At 46.0% G+C, this 17,684-nt stretch overlaps 1 protein-coding gene across 14 annotated transcripts in view; it reads right to left on the reverse strand.

Annotated features, from left to right (window-relative positions):
* Positions 1-17,684, reverse strand: part of LOC146064321 (uncharacterized) — a 626,027-nt gene that overhangs the window by 358,492 nt on the left and 249,851 nt on the right. For all 14 annotated transcript variants that reach the window (XM_083177685.1, XM_083177678.1, XM_083177677.1 and 11 more), the window contains one exon: positions 15,438-15,524. The gene's annotated coding sequence lies outside the window, so the exon portion shown is untranslated. The remainder of the gene's footprint in view (positions 1-15,437; positions 15,525-17,684) is intronic.

The following is a 17,684-nucleotide window of genomic DNA, read 5'->3' on the forward strand; positions in this document are numbered from 1 at the left end:
TGCAGCTTTAGTCCAATGATGGAAACCTTAGTGAGAGTCACAGGATCTTTCTTGTTGATTCTATTTCCTATATCCTTAGGAACCACTACCCCTATGAATGATAAAATAATACTCAGTGGCGGAAATTCAAGTTTTCTTCGCCCCAGCTACAACTAAATGGATCCCAATAGAGCAATTCAATTGTTGCTCCATTCAGGCATGCACGCAGCTGGGGGGACACATTTTAGCTTGCAGCCTTCGGGGGTGTGAGCTGGAATGTGCAAAATAACTATTTGGCTTTTGGCACTCAAACAGGTGGCTTTGGTGGGTCAGTTAGAATCTTTGATTTTACCCATAACAATCTCAAATCTCAATTTCTCAAAATGCCCATACATTTACTGACACTAACATGCTGACAGGACATCTTCATTGGCAGTGAAAACCTATCTAAAATAATGGAGGTTATTCTGGTTAATTCGCAGCCTTGCAAGTCCACCAAACCCCGTCCGGCAAATGCCGGGCCACCTGTCCCTCTCCCAGCATATGCTCGCACGTACTGGCTGCGAATGGATGTTTAAAATAAACATCCATTCCCAGGCTGCGGGGGAACACTCACATCATTTGATGGTCGCCGACCACAGAATGATGTGGAAGGCACGCGCACATCTTAGGTTGCTCTGAGGTAACCTTAGTTGTACATTGGCATTCTGAAGGAAGTGGGCGGGCAGCTTACATCCGGTGATGTCAGCTGTCCACCTCCGACACCCACGTCACATGGGCAATGTCCATGGGAACACCCCCGCCACCCCCACCCACAATGTTGGGTGCATGCACCCAGGAACAGTTTGCCATAGCCGCCGGAACCCTGCATCAGCACATGCGCAGAAATGACACTGGGCAGTGGAGCAACTATAAATTTTGCGCCACCCTGACAAAAAAGTTTTTAGCTCCATACATTAATTACATAAAATTTTTTACCTACATGCGCTTTGCTACAGGTTTCTTGCTGGTGCCAGGCACTTCATAATTGTTGCCAGGGATTTCATGCTCATTGTCAAGGGGAAGGTGCACACAGCTTGCCAGCATTCTAAAGGTGGGCATACATCGAGCCGATTGAGACCGATTTCGGCCGATTGCGAACAATCGGCCCAATAAATCGGACCAAATTGGTTCTTCATGACATGAGGTCGGGTCCGATAAGCGGTCCCGTGCGTATCAGACCCGGCCCCAGGGGTCGGACCGTCGGGACATACGATGTCAGATCAGTCGGGGCGGGCGGCGGTGACAGTCAGCGCCATAGCGGTGAGGAGCAGTGGGGGCGGGCAGCTGGAGAGGAAGCAGTGGGGCAGCAGCATTACCAGATCAGTCGGGGCGGGCAGCGGTGACCATCAGTCTCCACTGTCCAGCATTGTAGCGGGTGGGCAGCCGCGGCAATTACAACTTTAAAATAACATGTCAAATGACTGCCCGGCTAATGATTGGCTGAGATAGAGCACTCTCAGCCAATCAGCGGCCGCAGAGGGAGGCCACTGATTGGCTGAGCGTGCTCTATCTCAGCCAATCAAAAGCCAGAGAAGTCATTTGACACATTATTTTAAAGATGTAATAGCCGCCGCTGCCCGCCCACTACAGCGCTGGACAGTGGAGACTGATGGTCACCGCCGCCCGCCCCGACTGATCTGGTAACACTGCTGCCCCACTGCTTCCTCCCCAGCCGCCCGCCGCCACTGCTACTCACCGCCCTGCAGCTCCCTGTTATTTTTTTTACATGTTATAAATTGCATGCAATTTATCACATGTAAAAAATGGCACATCAAAGTCCTAATCATATGTGAGCCTCCCGGGGAGCTGCCAGGCGGCTCGGAGGAGAATTGGGTCCCTATGTATGGGGGCCCTTAGAATTTTTAGGTATTGCTGTTAGTGCTGTCCTCCCCTGACAGTAGGACCTCTAGCATTGGTCTTCTGCAAGGCAGCAGGCATTTTTGGAGGGGCTCTTTGGAGTCTCTGTCTGCAGATTCCATGTGGACAGAAATTGTGTGTCTATGTGGTGTTCGCTCCACCGCACCCCCCTCTCCCCGCCAGCATCTTCTGACTCCTGTCCTCCTATGTAGTCTATTATTAGACTTCGGGTGCTTCATCACCAGAAGCATAATTTTCAATAAAACAGCTGTCGTAGCGACGATAACACATGCAGGGCCGGCGCCACCACTAGGCAGCTCTAGGCATTTGCCTGTGGGCGCAGGCCACTGGAGGGTGGCACTTTGGAGCATGTCAGTGGCCACACCCCGTGGAGCCAGGTGAGCGGCGCCCGCAACACACCCCTGCTGCTGACTTGCGCCTATCACCAGAAAAAGGATCTCACCTAATCGGATACCAGCCATATACATTTGTATATGTCTAATGCAGAAAGATAGCATTGACCCATAACAAGCTAATGATTTTGCATTGGGCCCAAATATGCAAATAGATGAGGCTTGTATGCATGTACATATGGCTTGATCTAGGGTAGTGTAAACAATGCCATCACCCAGGATGCAAAGCCCGGGGTGGGCCGGCAGAGTCATTGAGGCCCTGGTGACACATGTATTTGGCTTGCGGTGTTCCTTCGAAAGTAAATCTGCACTTTCTTAGGTTGGGCCTGGTGTCCAGCTTCCTGACCGTATTAACCAATAGGCTGATTAGGCTGCAGTCTAGGGCACCAGGACTGGGGGTGGGGATGCCTTGCAGGTGACAGCCGAGGAATAAAATGAAAACTTTATTTATTCCATGCTTGTTAGCCATCACCTGCCCTGATGTAATGTGGGGGGTAAAGTTCTTAAGGTGTCTGATAGGTGGCTGTGCCAATGTAACTTACTGACGAATAACGTAATGTCTGCAATAGGCATGGAGTGGGTTAAACATCCAAGACTGTTGTGTGACCTAGGGAAGCATGTGACTCGGTGGTCCAATAAGGACTTAGGGAAGGGCAGTGTTAGCTGGGATATCAGGGCAGGAAAGGGAGGAGTATTTCTCTCTTTCCTGAAAGTTTTCTGGTGAGTGGACCTGTGCCCCTGAGCTCCCCAGTTAGTGTATAACTGTATTCAGTTGAGTGCTGATACATTGCTTTGCTGCCTCAGTAGTGCTTTCCCTGACTATTACCATGCCATGCATACCTCCCAATTTCTGGAGATTGCAAATAGGGACTCTCACAGCGCCCGCAAGGGGCATGGCCTATGCTAATTAGGTCGCAATGTATGCTAATTAGGTCACGGTATATGCTAATTAGGTCGCGGCATATGCTAATTAGGCCGCAGTATATTCTAATTAGGTCGCGGCATATGCTAATTAGGTCACTGCATATGCTAATTAGGTCGCAGCATATGCTAATTAGCCGCGATTAGGCCCCCCCACCCCTCTGCGATGCTGAGTAGATGCTGTGCGAAGTCAAGGAGGCCTGAACAGACGCTGTGGCATCATCCCTGTCTCTGGTCCCTGTTCACGGATGGGCTTGTGGTAGACGCCCGGCTGCAGGTGAAGCCTTGGAGGCTCCTGCGCTGCGGCCTGCTTCTGGCCTCAGGCCCCGGGGCGGCTAGAGCCAAGGGGCGGGATGCCGTGGGGCAGCAAGGCCCGGTGTTGTAGGTGAGCGCTACAGTAGCTGCGAACATTAGGGGTCGGGCAGCGTGGGCCAGGTTAGTGCGGGCAGCATTTACATGCCCTCATCGGCCCGCTGTGAGGCGCTGCCACCTAGGGGACATACTACTGCACGGGCTTCTGGGGGGTGGAGTCAGGGGGGATGGCAGGCTTCCACCGGTGGGGTGCGCTCTGGATCCAAGGCAGGGTCTGGGGGTGCAACCACGGCTGGAGTCTACACTACCTCCTTTGACCCCTCTCTGCTGTCCGCAGCAGTGTCCTCCGTTGCTGGGGCTCTGGTGCCCATTGTTAATACTCTGCCCCGGGAGACGGTGGGGTCCCAGACAGTTAGAGGATTGGTCTCAGGGGGCACAAAGGAGGCCCATTCCAGGGTGCTCATAATTCTTGCAGGCTTTCAGGGATATGGGGTCAGCTGTTGCCATGATAGAGAGGGAGACACTCTGAGGTGATGGTTCTGCACAGAGCCGCATACGTGACCGAGGCCTACAGTCCTCGGGGTCGCCCCCCCCCCCCCTTTTGCATGTTCCCACAGATGTTGAGGCACAGTTGGACTACAGTGAAGAGGATTCGTTCGCTGCTGGCGAAGTCGGGGAGGACGATGCAGATGATGACACATGGGCTGCTCAGCCTGAATCTTCAGACGTCAAGTCCCCACGGATTTTCGGGCAGTGGAGTCGGCTATGGAAGCGGGCATGGATAGTGATGCTGATGTTGGTACATGGGCGGCGCGGCCTGGATTTTCAGGTGAGAGGGCTTAGCCTGTGTCGGGCGGCTTATCTGGCATTTCTCACTCGTCCCCCCCCCCATGGGGTTGACATTGGTTGGGCTCTGCGAATGCACAGCAGTCCTTCAGGTATAGAGGCATTAAGTGAGAGCCATAGGGGGTAAATTTAGAAGGATGACTTTATGTACTTGTTCAGCCTAACCGACGAGTCCATGTAAGCCTCCCAGGCTCGGTGTTCCTATGTCTCAATTAGATCAGCCTCAACCCCTAGATCAGTGGTTCCCAAACTATGGGCCTAGGCTCCCTGGGGTGCCTCAGGATACTGGCAGGGGTGCCTCGGGTTGGTGGTCCGGGACCAATTCAAACTATTTACGTTCAATTATTTCTGGACAAAACCAGTGCTGGTGGCTGCCAATCATAAAATGTGTACAATCGGAAGCAAATCCTGCCCTTTACCACATAACTGACCCTAAGAGAAATATATCAACAGAATCTACTTGATTTGATATATTTTTGGGGCCTGGGGGTGCCTTGGAAAAATTCTGATACTCTAGGGCAGTGGTGGCCAACCCGAGGCTCTTGAGCCTCATGCGGCTCTCCCCCTTGTAAAGTGCGGCTCCTGCTCCCACTGCTGCCCGCCGCCCGTCCCAGTCCCCACTGCTCCCGGTTCCCTGAATCCCTTCTCCTTCTGAGGTGAGGAGAGCGCGCATTGCGCATCTCTCCTACCCCTTACTGTGCATCCTTGTTACTGGGCCGTGGCCAGCAGCCAATCAAGAACCGGCCAGCGAGCTTTGATTGGTGGACGGACCAGTCACAGGGAAGTGAGGGGGGAAGGAGACGTGCTCTGTGCTGTGCTTGTGTGCTCTCCTCCCCTCCCCTCGGTGACATGACAGAAGTCGGACTGCAGGGGGACGCCAGACTGTCCTCTCCCTGCCTGGCAGCAGCTGCAACAATGGTGAGTGCTGCTGCTGGGATATTAGCACTGTGGGGGCATAGCAGTTTGTGGCACTGTGGGGGCATACCAGCTTTCTGGCACCGTAGGGGCATACCCGGCACCATGTGGTGCATACCTGGCACCATGGGGGCATATGTATATATGGCACTGCACTATTGGAGGCCTATTTGTATCACACCCACCCAAGGGGTCAAAATAGACCACCCCTTCTTTTCGGCGCGCGCATGATGTCGGCTCTTTAGCTTGACTACCGATATTTTTCGGCTCTTTACCTCTGACCGGTTGGCCACCCCTGCTCTAGGGTGTCGCAATTAGAAAAATATTGGGAACCCCTGCCCCAGATACAGCGTTCCTAATAAAGTAGTTCAGCTCAGGGACCATCCTTCTCCAGGGTATTTCTCCAGAAGGGTGTGATTATTACTGCAGAATAAATAGATTACATAACATGGCGGTGGAAGCGCAGTACCAGCTAATGAGTTATTTAGGAGCATCAGCCTCTAAAGCTTGGATTAGCTGTATTCTAAGGTACAAGACCTGTCATTTGCTTTGCAATGCTAAAATTACGATGAGTGAGGGAAAGGTGACATGATTGGCGGTAGAACACATCAGGTAAGCGCATGGGCAACGCTGTGTTCTCGCACAGTAATATTCCCTTCTAAAAATTTCCAGCGCTCCAGGCTATGCTACGGACGCATATCTGGATTAGGGGTCGTTCAAATCAAAATATTTGCTTCTCGAATGTGTCACAAGCTGCAAAATAAAGAAAGGCAAAATCTCTAGCATTGCAGTAATAATCATTATTTTCGATAATAATATTCCACAATAATACTTTTAAAATTTATTGGATGCCAAGAACGAAATGAGTTTTGGTGGGCATACGTGTCCAGGTGAATTAAAATATAGACTTTAAGTTCAAGGCAGCAATCTATGGGTGCATACGTCCCCTGTAACGCACTACGTAGTATGGGAACAATGTACATCACCACTACCAATTAAATAGCAGCAATGCCATGAATAAATAAATCAGGATTATAACACCTTTAGCCTGTTATTCACTAGCCTTAGCGAACGGATCTGCTGTGGAGAGGCGAGGAATACTTCATCGTCAAGTGTTGCTGATGGGGTGTTCCATTTCTCGTGCATAATTTAAGGGGTTACGCACCTTTACACTGGGGCGTTGAAGTGTCCCCGTGTCAGGGCTGTATCTCTCACTACCTTTAGGAATTGCTTTTTGTTGGCCCTGCTTATTGTGAACGCTGCGCTAGGCTCCTGGGTGGTTTCCGTTCGCTATTCGGACATTTTGGTGTGCTAATTGCTGAGGTTGGAATGGAGGAGCGGTTACTTACCTGTCCTTTCTGGGAATCCAGATTGCCGCTGTGTATGACCTCTGTTACCTGAAGTCATTTGTACCCATGGGTCACTTGTCTGCCACTCACTAATAAGGGCCGCTGCGGGCGTGGCCAGATCCCATCATCTGGTTCGCTTGTCTACCATAATTGGGCAGGATGGAATCCAGCTGGCTCTAGTAGTTGTCAATGCAGGGCTGCAGCCATCTACCCAGTAGGCCGGGTCTTCTTGGTTGCGTGGGCTAGGGGCAGCTCGCCCTGCAATGTTTGCACTTCACAATTCTATTTAGGGAAAGTATGTTCCGGGCGTTGGGTTGGCTGATCTGCGCAGTCAGGTTGGCGGGGGTTGGGGTTAATGTTGTCTATTCTAGGAGATGTTTAGTGCCGGGAACTTCAGGGTGGTACTGGCGCATTACCTAATGGGTATTTTCTTTTTGATTTTTCCAAAAAATGCCCTCCCCTCCCCACCACCCCATCACCTTTTGCTTGCTGCTGGTTTAGGTTTAGGGTTGCGCAGACTCTGCTTACGATACGCTATTGTCCGGGAGGAGTCTATCCTTGCTGTTTTGCTACAGCTGCATGGTGCCCCTCGGGTGTCTTATCTGGTAGTGCTTTCTAGGTGTTTTTTGCTGGCATCAGATATCCGACTAGTCCGCGGGGTTCGGGGGTTTAAGATTAGGCGGCCGAGATGGATCTGACGGCTGGGGGCGGAAGTGTGTCCTTGATTCCTGTGGTGCCCTAGGTCATCCTCCCAGTGGCCTTGGCAAACATTTATACACTGGTCAGGCTTTCCTTTGCAGGCTCTGGCTCCTGCAGTTTGGTGGCTCTCTGATGACCTGATGTCAGTTTGCTGGGTCGAGGTGGCGTTGTCCAGCGAGTTTCCATTGGGAATTTGGAATCCATTCCCACTGCCTTGGGGCTGCCACATCGGCTATAGCCGCTCAATTGGCCTTGTCGAGCTTTAAATCGCTAGGAAGATGGCGCTCCGCAATTTAAATAGTACATTAGGCCTCACCTACTGCGCTGTAGGTCCTTGCGCTTTGTATGTATGTGTTTGATTGAGGTCATTTGTTTATTCCCCCATCCTTGTCCATCCTACTCGGGGATTAGCTACGCTCTGCTGTTGGGCCAGCGTCCGGAGTTTTCTCGCTTTTTGCCTGAACTGACGGACTGAATTTGATCACTCTGATTCGGCTATAGTCTCAATTAAGAGTCCCTCAGCAGGTCCAGTCGTTTTTTCTCCCGCCGAGTACACCCGTTTTTTCCTTATACCCTTCCATTACCTTGCCCTCCCCCTGTTTGTCTCTTTCCATCTTTGTTTCCAGGTAGGGCTTCAATTGGTATTGGAGCATGTCTTAAGCACCTAAAATTGTGCTTCAACAGAACAAATTTATTTTCTTTTTGGCAGATCCTCCTATTATACTTAGGTCAACCCTTTAATATAAATACTACTAGTCTCCTCTTATAGCTTCTCCATTAGAGGTATGGTGAAGGATAGGCTCAGAGTGTGCATAGTTGAACATTCATTTGTGTATTGGGCAGCCGGCTGGGCCTCATCTGGGGGTAGGCCGGTTGCGAATTCTCTGTTAGTCTGGTGGCTTGGAGCTCGAGGGCCGTACTGGCTTGAGTTTAGAGGCGTTCCTTGAGGTGAACGTCCACCAGTGTCTGAGGTCTTGGGTACTTCAGCTGGAGGCAACAATTTGGGAAAATGTCCCGATTGAAGCTGTCGGCCTTGATCTTAAATGATCTTGCAGCCATTAATACAGCTTGGTTTTTCTGCACCTTGGTTGGTCTCCAATTGTTTCCCCGACTCCGTTTTGAGAGATGTTAGAAATGGTAAGGCTTCAAATGAGGCTCGGAAGCAGCTATATCGGCGGTGGCACAGTGGGTTCTAGCTGCCAGAGGTGCTGTTGACCCACAGGAGAGGATTAGGTTTTGGTGCCATCAGGTCTTCCTGCCTAACGGGGTGCATTTGGTTAGGGATGGTTCATTAATTTTGGAGGATCTATCTCTGGTTGTAGCTCAGTGCGTTAGGTTGGTGGCCGGGCGGGGATTCTGGGCTCAGAGTCCCCGCTTTGGCGGGAAAGAACGGCAGGTGAATAGAATTAGTTCTTATTCAAATGATGATGCTACGTATATGTTTGCTTTTCGGTGTGCTCGCCTCTCATTGGCTTAGGCCTTCGCTCGATCTCCCGCTCGGGGGGCAGCGAACCCATCAGATGGGTGGGTAGTCAATGCAGTAGGTCGAGCGGATACCGCTTGTTAGGGTAGGCTTGATTACGTATGCAGATTGTGTGGGTGGAGCTTAGTTAATTAGCCGTTCTTTCTGGGCCACAATTAAATTAATTATTAATAAATTAATCTAGCTTAAAAGTGCTAAAGTAAATCAGCTAACAATTTCTGCCAAACCTAAGTTTCCGAGTCTTTATTTCAGGTTTAGTTTGTAAGTTTTGAAATGTGATGTATATACATGCTAGAGGTCACACACATCAGATGCTAGGATGTTTAGAATAACGTAATGTCTGCAATATGCATGGAGTGGGTTAAACATCCAAGACTGTTGTGTGACCTAGGGAAGCATGTGACTCGGTGGTCCAATAAGGACTTAGGGAAGGGCAGTGTTAGCTGGGATATCAGGGCAGGAAAGGGAGGAGTATTTCTCTCTTTCCTGAAAGTTTTCCCGCCCTCCCTCCCTTGTGTTATTATGGTTGGGTGGGTGTTAATCGCGTTGGCTGATAGGCGGGAAAGAACGGCAGGTGAATAGAATTAGTTCTTATTCAAATGATGATGCTACGTATATGTTTGCTTTTCGGTGCGCTCGCCTCTCATTGGCTTAGGCCTTCGCTCGATCTCCCGCTCGGGGGGCAGCGAACCCATCAGATGGGTGGGTAGTCAATGCAGTAGGTCGAGCGGATACCGCTTGTTAGGGTAGGCTTGATTACGTATGCAGATTGTGTGGGTGGAGCTTAGTTAATTAGCCGTTCTTTCTGGGCCACAATTAATTAATTATTAATAAATTAATCTAGCTTAAAAGTGCTAAAGTAAATCAGCTAACAATTTCTGCCAAACCTAAGTCTCCGAGTCTTTATTTCAGGTTTAGTTTGTAAGTTTTGAAATGTGATGTATATACATGCTAGAGGTCACACACATCAGATGCTAGGATGTTTAGAATAACGTAATGTCTGCAATATGCATGGAGTGGGTTAAACATCCAAGACTGTTGTGTGACCTAGGGAAGCATGTGACTCGGTGGTCCAATAAGGACTTAGGGAAGGGCAGTGTTAGCTGGGATATCAGGGCAGGAAAGGGAGGAGTATTTCTCTCTTTCCTGAAAGTTTTCCCGCCCTCCCTCCCTTGTGTTATTATGGTTGGGTGGGTGTTAATCGCGTTGGCTGATAGGCGGGAAAGAACGGCAGGTGAATAGAATTAGTTCTTATTCAAATGATGATGCTACGTATATGTTTGCTTTTCGGTGCGCTCGCCTCTCATTGGCTTAGGCCTTCGCTCGATCTCCCGCTCGGGGGGCAGCGAACCCATCAGATGGGTGGGTAGTCAATGCAGTAGGTCGAGCGGATACCGCTTGTTAGGGTAGGCTTGATTACGTATGCAGATTGTGTGGGTGGAGCTTAGTTAATTAGCCGTTCTTTCTGGGCCACAATTAATTAATTATTAATAAATTAATCTAGCTTAAAAGTGCTAAAATAAATCAGCTAACAATTTCTGCCAAACCTAAGTCTCCGAGTCTTTATTTCAGGTTTAGTTTGTAAGTTTTGAAATGTGATGTATATACATGCTAGAGGTCACACACATCAGATGCTAGGATGTTTAAGAGCCCTTCCGTTATGTACATTGTGCTACAGCACCAGCTGGTCAGCCTGAAGTCAAAGTCTACTCTCTAAAATAGCTGGGCTGAAAATCGCTAAGTGCATACACACTGAGCGGCTTTCCCCCTGCCCAGAAATTTTCGCAGCAGGACACTATGGAAAGCCGTTCAGTCCAGCAGATGGACGGTGGCCGCACTCATCGCCCATCGACTGCCCATACAGACTGGGCAGCTTTTGAGCTGAAAGCAGCACAAACGGCGACACGGAACTGCCTTTATACTTGGAGACAGATTTTGATGTATATTTTGCAGTAAGCTGTTTTCTATTCAATTGCATTACTATCATTATATTTTAGAAAGTGCTGACATTCTGTATTACACAGTGATGTAAATTGCGGGGATCAGGACACAAATAACATGCAATGACATGAAACAGAAGGTAAATATGGCCCTGTACAAATGAGTTCACAAGCTAAGAGGAGTGCAGCGCATTTGATGCATAAGGTACATAAATCTAATCCTGGGGATGTGTCCAAATGCACCGTTCTGGGATAAATGGTCGTCAGTTTCTAGGTCCACAGTCATTAGGTTGACCACTAGTGGTCAAGAATGATTAGGGGGACACCTAAAAATGGTCGACATGCACTAGGTCGACAGTAACAAAAGGTTGACATTAGCAAAATGATGACATAGAAATGGTCGACACCGGAAAAGGTTGCCACAATTCTTTCATGTTTCTGGTGTCTATGTCAACATGGAAACCGCATAAGTGTACCGCGTCCCCTCGCATGACTCTCGGCATGCTTCGGGCACGATTATAATCTAACTCTATGCCCAATTGTGAAGTAAAAACAAGTCAGTTAAAAAAAACAAATCATGAAAAACTTTTCATGTGTCAACCACTTCCATGTTGACCTCTTGTCTTTGTTGACATGTGCATGCCGACCTAATCCCTGTCAACCATTAGAGGACGAACTAGTGACTGACGACCTAGACACTGTCGACCGGATACCCAATGCACAACTGCCAATCACAGTGAAGTATTATGTTACAGACCTGCTCACTTGGCTGCATATATTTGGAGCCTAAAGAAAGAGCAGGACTTACTTTTGGCTGTACGGTGTTTTACGAATTGGGGCAGGCGCTGAAGTCATGTGACCATCATCAGCCGCCCGCCCAGAGCAGGCAGGGGAACGTCTGCATTCCTTAGAGTCTGCCCAGTGTTTCCATGGGCAAGCCCACCTACTGTATGTGAAGACCCCAACCATCAAATGAGGGGCCAAATTCGCTACTCTACAAGCAGGTCTGAATCGGCCCAAAAGTTATTACATGACACCTTTTTTTATAATTATTATTTACATTTTAGACCTTTTTTAAAATCTTTAAAGCATCTTAGAAACCAAAACCTCCTGTGTATTATTACATTTTTAGGATCAATGTACAAAATTTTTAATCTTCATTTTCTATTTACATTTTCTAACACAAAGGTGATAAACCTATACATAGAATACCTTCTAGTTTAAAGTTCTTTTTTTTATTTAAATTAAAAAGGATCTTTTAATTTTTTGACTCGTGTTGCTGGTCAATCTGAAAATTACTTATTTTGGATATTGTACATTTAAGAAGAAAAAAAAATTCACAGGATTACGGTGAAAAAAAATCACTGAAAACCATCTGTCATTTCTGTTTGAGGCTTTGAAAAGAGATTTCACACACACTACGAAATATGAATTTAAATCTTCCACTTCACTGAAGAGATACAATGTAGCTTACAGTACAGCAAGTGTGGCATGTGAACATCACATTAACTGCTTCACTACCAGCATCAGACATGATGTACTAATCTAGACTATTTCAGTAAATAAATCTGTCAAAATAGTTTTCACCTGTTGCAGATATTAAGGTTTTATTTTGTCTTCTATATCAAGTTCTGAGAAAGATAAAATATCTATATTTAACAAGAAATTGTGAAGACAGCATTGCGGCTTGTTCACAAAGTTTTATATATCTTATGATCTGCTGTACATGAGAAAAACAAAGCTGCATCTGATATCCCATGTATAATTCTGCCTCCTCAGACCTGTGGATGGGGCTTGGAGGGGGGGGGGGGGGGGGGGGCTGGTGCCAATGAGAAGCGGCAGTCCCTGTAGTACAGCCTGGTGTGCTGTGAGAGAGGAGGGTGATCACCCTAATGCACAGCCAGATTAAGGATTGGGGTGCAGGGGATACTGTACCCCGGGACCCCCTTCTGAGAGGGTGCCTCCCAGACAAAGCACATTGAGATCACTAGCTCTCCCTCTTGTGCAACAGCAGAACCAGGCAGCCAGAATGCAAGAAGGATAATATGCAATGCAGGCAGGACACCGGAGCTACGGACAGAGGATCCGAACCCCAGGGGGAGAGAGCTGTAAGTGTGCCAGCAATCCCACATTTTCCTCCTTCTTAGGTAACCTGTTAATAAGAGCATTCTGGTCGAAAAAAGAGAGACAGACAGACAGACAGACAGAGAGTCCTCCTGACCCCTGTCCCTGTCATTACTAGTAGCAACCAGTATGTATAATCATATAATTATCTGATGATTAATATCATTATGTATGTATATAGCACCACAAGGGGTCCACAGCACCTTACAAAGTAAAATAACAAAAACAGTATGAAAAAAAACTAGAAAAAGTGTTTTACAACATAAAACATACCAGGACATAGACAAGGATAATAAACATTGCTGCATCCATAGATATAATAATGTCAAATAGCAAATAAGCAGCAGGGTGAAAGCATCCAATAGTTAGTTGTTATTGTAGGCAGTGGAGAAGTGATGACGTTATACAGGAAGTGAGTGCAGAAATAGCATGTGAGAGAAGAGGGTCCTGCTCATGAGATTATAGTCTCTATGGTTGAGGTCCATCCTCTTTTAAAATTTACAATACAGAAGCCCTCATTTGATAACCAGTATACAAAGCATACCTCCCAAATTTGGAAACAAGATACAGGACCCTTGCGCAGGCCCGAAATTTGGGTGTTTTACCAAACATTCAGAGGGTGTGGCCTACAAACCAAGTCACTCGAGTGAGGCCATGCCCAAATTTCCTCAGCTGTGGGGGTAAGGCCAGCACTCTGTGAGCTTCTCGGCATGCCCCCATCCATTCTGTATCCAGTAATGGATGCTGATGTGCATAGTGTCTATTTACCACCGATCTGCTTAGCAGAGGGTAGCAGGGCGGACTTTCATCTGCCCTGCCCCCACCTTATGACACTGCTGGCTCCAGGTGGGAAGTGGGACCATCCCAAAAAAACAGGAACGGTCCAGTGAAAATCGGGACAGTTGGGAGGTATATACAAAGTGCATCTCCTTTATCTTAGTAACATTACTAAATGCACAGCCTCATGATCTACAGCTACAACCTCATACCAACAGTCCGTGTTTTCAAGGCCACCTGTGGATCTTTGGAATGTGTTGCTTAGGAATAAATGCAGCACATCTTTAAATATATGACAGTTATTAGTGACTACACCTGTGCACCAGCTAGGTGGTCTGGAAAATGTGGACTGTTGAAAGATCTTGATGATTAGTTTGGCCACCCCTGACCTACAGCAATAAAATAAATATATACATTAGGCTGTGTGCATGGTGTAGCTGTGTGCACAATATTTGAAGGGTATCATTTTAAAGGGCGGCTTCATTTAAACACAACTGCAGCATTATACTGTTGTTCTACCAAAGTGAAACAGAAGGACAAATACTATAACAACCACAACTCTGAAAAAAAAAAGGACTACTTTGAGTGAGTTCACTTTATCCTCACAACATAATACTCCTGCCTGCTTAATCTGGAAATTCTTCCATAATAACATCACCTTTTGACATTAGCAAGAACATTCACTATAACTGTTAATGCTTGTACTTGCACTGTCAGTCTTGAAAATGCCCAGCTGTACCTCTAATGCCTCCACTTGTCCTGCACTTCCACTGTCAGTAGGTGTCTCCCAAGGTTCTGTTCTTGGTCCTCTTCTGCTCCTCCCTCTCTCTCTCTCTCTCTATACGCCCTCTCTGTGTGAGCTTGACTTCAAATATCACTTTTATGCTGATAATACTCAACTGTACCTCTCCTTTCCTGATCTCTCTCCCTCTATACTCACTCATATTTCCAACTGTCTCTCTTATATCTATTCTTGGATGATCCAGCGTTTTCTTAATTTTAAAATGTCTAAGACTGAAATGATTATCTTCGCACCTGTCGGCATAAAACCCAACCATCTCTCATCCTAACCTTATGTTTATGCTCACTTCTTCCCCTTCTGTGTCACTCCTGTCTGTCTTACCATTCCCATTAGAATGTAAGCTCTCACGAGCAGGGCCCTCTCTCCTCATGTGCCTTTCTTAGGATATATAAACACCTGCCACTCTGATGATTGCTTCAGTGTCCTGTCCCCTGATGCAGCTATCCATATTTACCATGTACTTGTCCTAAATTGTCTTGTGCTGTAATTCATTATTTGTTTTATGCTTATTTATGTATTGTTAGGCGCTGCGGAACCCTTGCGGTGTCATAGAAATAAACGATAATAATGATAATAATAACACCCAGTGCAGCTAATGGTTTCACATGATAGCCTTGCAGAGGAGCCTTAGATGCCAATGTAAAATCAGAGAAGCAAGATAACATGCGCATACAAACCAAAGGCAGATCCAAAACAATAACAGGAAAGGCACCATAATTACGGCTAAAGGGTGGTGCAGCAGGGCAATGTGTGTCAAAGAAAGTCAGATACTCGCTGTGAATATTAGAAATGCTTTATGTGACACTTTAAACCAACTATGGATCACTAGTTGGGAGCAATTCATTGGCAGCCAGTTGTGTTGCTGGTTGGAAATTGTGATAACCCAATATAGAAGCAGGTCCTAAAAATAAAACAATAGAACAGCCATGCAACAAAAAAGTACATACAATAAACAAGGCAAGATAAATGTAGTCCTACCTGAACTTGCAGCCTCGATATTTTGTTGTAGTTGCTGTTATATGTTCTGTTTGTGCTTGAATAAATCCTGGAAAGTTACGATTCTGTCTGTAAAAAAAGATCGGAAATAAATACCTCCTAAAAATCAAACAATGAACATTCAACCATCAACTATTTGAAGCAGCGAGTGAAGACAAGATCAAGGGAATACCTGCTCACATACAGTATAAGAAAATTTACTAAGATCAAATTGGTAGGAATTAACCCATTCCTACCCATTCGATCATATTTGCAGCAGGGACCTGATGGTCGGTAAATTTACAAAGTGCCAAATTCAGCCAAGTTGCCACTTTTATGAGCAGCAAGCTCAGCCGAATTTGGCAGTAGGAATGATTAGACCACTGAAAGAATTTGGTCGCATATGGCCATAGAGTTCCATGGGATTGGCAAATTCATCATTCATAGGAGCGGATTCGGCCACAAATTTAGCTCAAAATACAACACTTTCCCATTTGTCTTTAGTAACATAGTAATGTTGAAACAATATATCAGTCCATCAGGTTCAACCTATATGACTTGTGGCTACTAACGAGTAAGTCACATCTATACGATTCCCTTTGCGGCCATAAATATATGCAGTTTTGATTTAAATTAACGGTAGTTGCTGCAACCACCTCATCAGGCAATGAGTTCCAGAATTTCACTGCTCTAATGGTGAAGAATCCTGTTCTTAATACAGTACTGAATTTTCCTTGTGCCTAAGTACATGCCCGCATGTCCTAAGTATAGGCCTGTTTGTGAACAATTCATCTCTCAGTTCCATATGATTCCCAATCCTGTATCTGAACATGCTAATCATATCACCTCTCAACCTCCGTTTCTCCAATGAAATCTTACTCAGCCTGGTTAGCCTATCATTGTATGCTAGTGATTTGAAACCTTTTATTAGTTTATTTGTTCTTCTCTGTATCTGTTACAGTACATTTCTGCCTTTTTTAAAGGTGCGGTGCCCATAACTGGATACAGTATTCACAGTGTGGTCTCACCAATGACTTAACGAGGCACTATCACATTGGCATCCCTAGAATCCATTCCCCTTTTAATGCATGCCAGTGTCTTGTTTGCTTCTACTGTTGCACTTGAGCAGTGTGCACTATTACCCAATTTACTATCTACAATGACCCCTAAGTCCTTCTCCACTCCAGAATTCCCTATATTTGATGAAGCATGCATGGATTGAGGAGTTTTAATGCATGCTTCTATGTGTAAAAAAAAAAGAAACCGTAAAAAATAACAAGCTCCAGGCTCTTTAATACATACCCGGTTCCAGAAATATGAGGGGAAAATTAGTTACAAGAAAAGGGGGTGACTGAGCGCAGACTGTTAAACAATTCCAATTTTCTGCTGTCTTGATATTCAACTTCTAGAGAGAACAATCAACCAACCAATTTATTCAATCAAGATAGCACTGTTGGAATTGGACCAAAACAATTATTGTATTTGGATTTAATATAATTTAAATAACAAAGTATAATAACATATAAAGGCCAGCTGTAAAAAAAAAAAAAAAAATGAATTTAAACACAATGTGCCTTTATTAGTATTAATGATCATATAGATAAAATAGCAAGCAGTATTTAAGTACAATATCAGCCTATTAGGTCCGAGCTCCAGGGGAGCCTGATTGGCTGTTAGTCGCCCATAGAATGTTATGAAAATAACATGGGCTCCTATTGCCATTCCCAGCATAGGAGCTCATTTTATGAAAACTAGTAAAGCAGTCCAACCAAAAATTAATTGAAGGGATCCCTTTAATTAACTTTGCAGTTAGGCTGATTCGCCAGTTCCATCATAGGAGGTCATGTTAGTTACATAAAATGGAGTGCTATGTGTGGCAAACAGCTTACTATTTGCAAAGAGCCTCTGGAGCTGGAACCTGATAGGCTGAGGGGAGTCCCATTGCCTGATGTAAGTGAGATTCCCCTCAGTCCACTTGGATGAGTAATCAGTTTGTTTTTTAACCGTTTGGATTTTACAGGGAATGAAGAGGACATGTTTTATACTGGAAGTAGGTGAATATTGGATTTTTTCTCACAGGTACCAAATGGATTACTACTGGACAGGGGGACCAATCCAATTGGCAATATAGGGGAGTATATATATATATATATATATATATATATATATGTATGTATGTATGTATGTTGGGTGTATGCATGTGTGTTATTAAAGATTTACTTTCTAAGATGTCTGAGTATTTATTTTAGT

This window comes from Crinia signifera, chromosome 3 (genome assembly GCF_055691185.1).
Source record: "Crinia signifera chromosome 3, ASM5569118v1, whole genome shotgun sequence".
In the NCBI taxonomy this organism is placed as follows: Eukaryota; Metazoa; Chordata; class Amphibia; order Anura; family Myobatrachidae; genus Crinia; species Crinia signifera.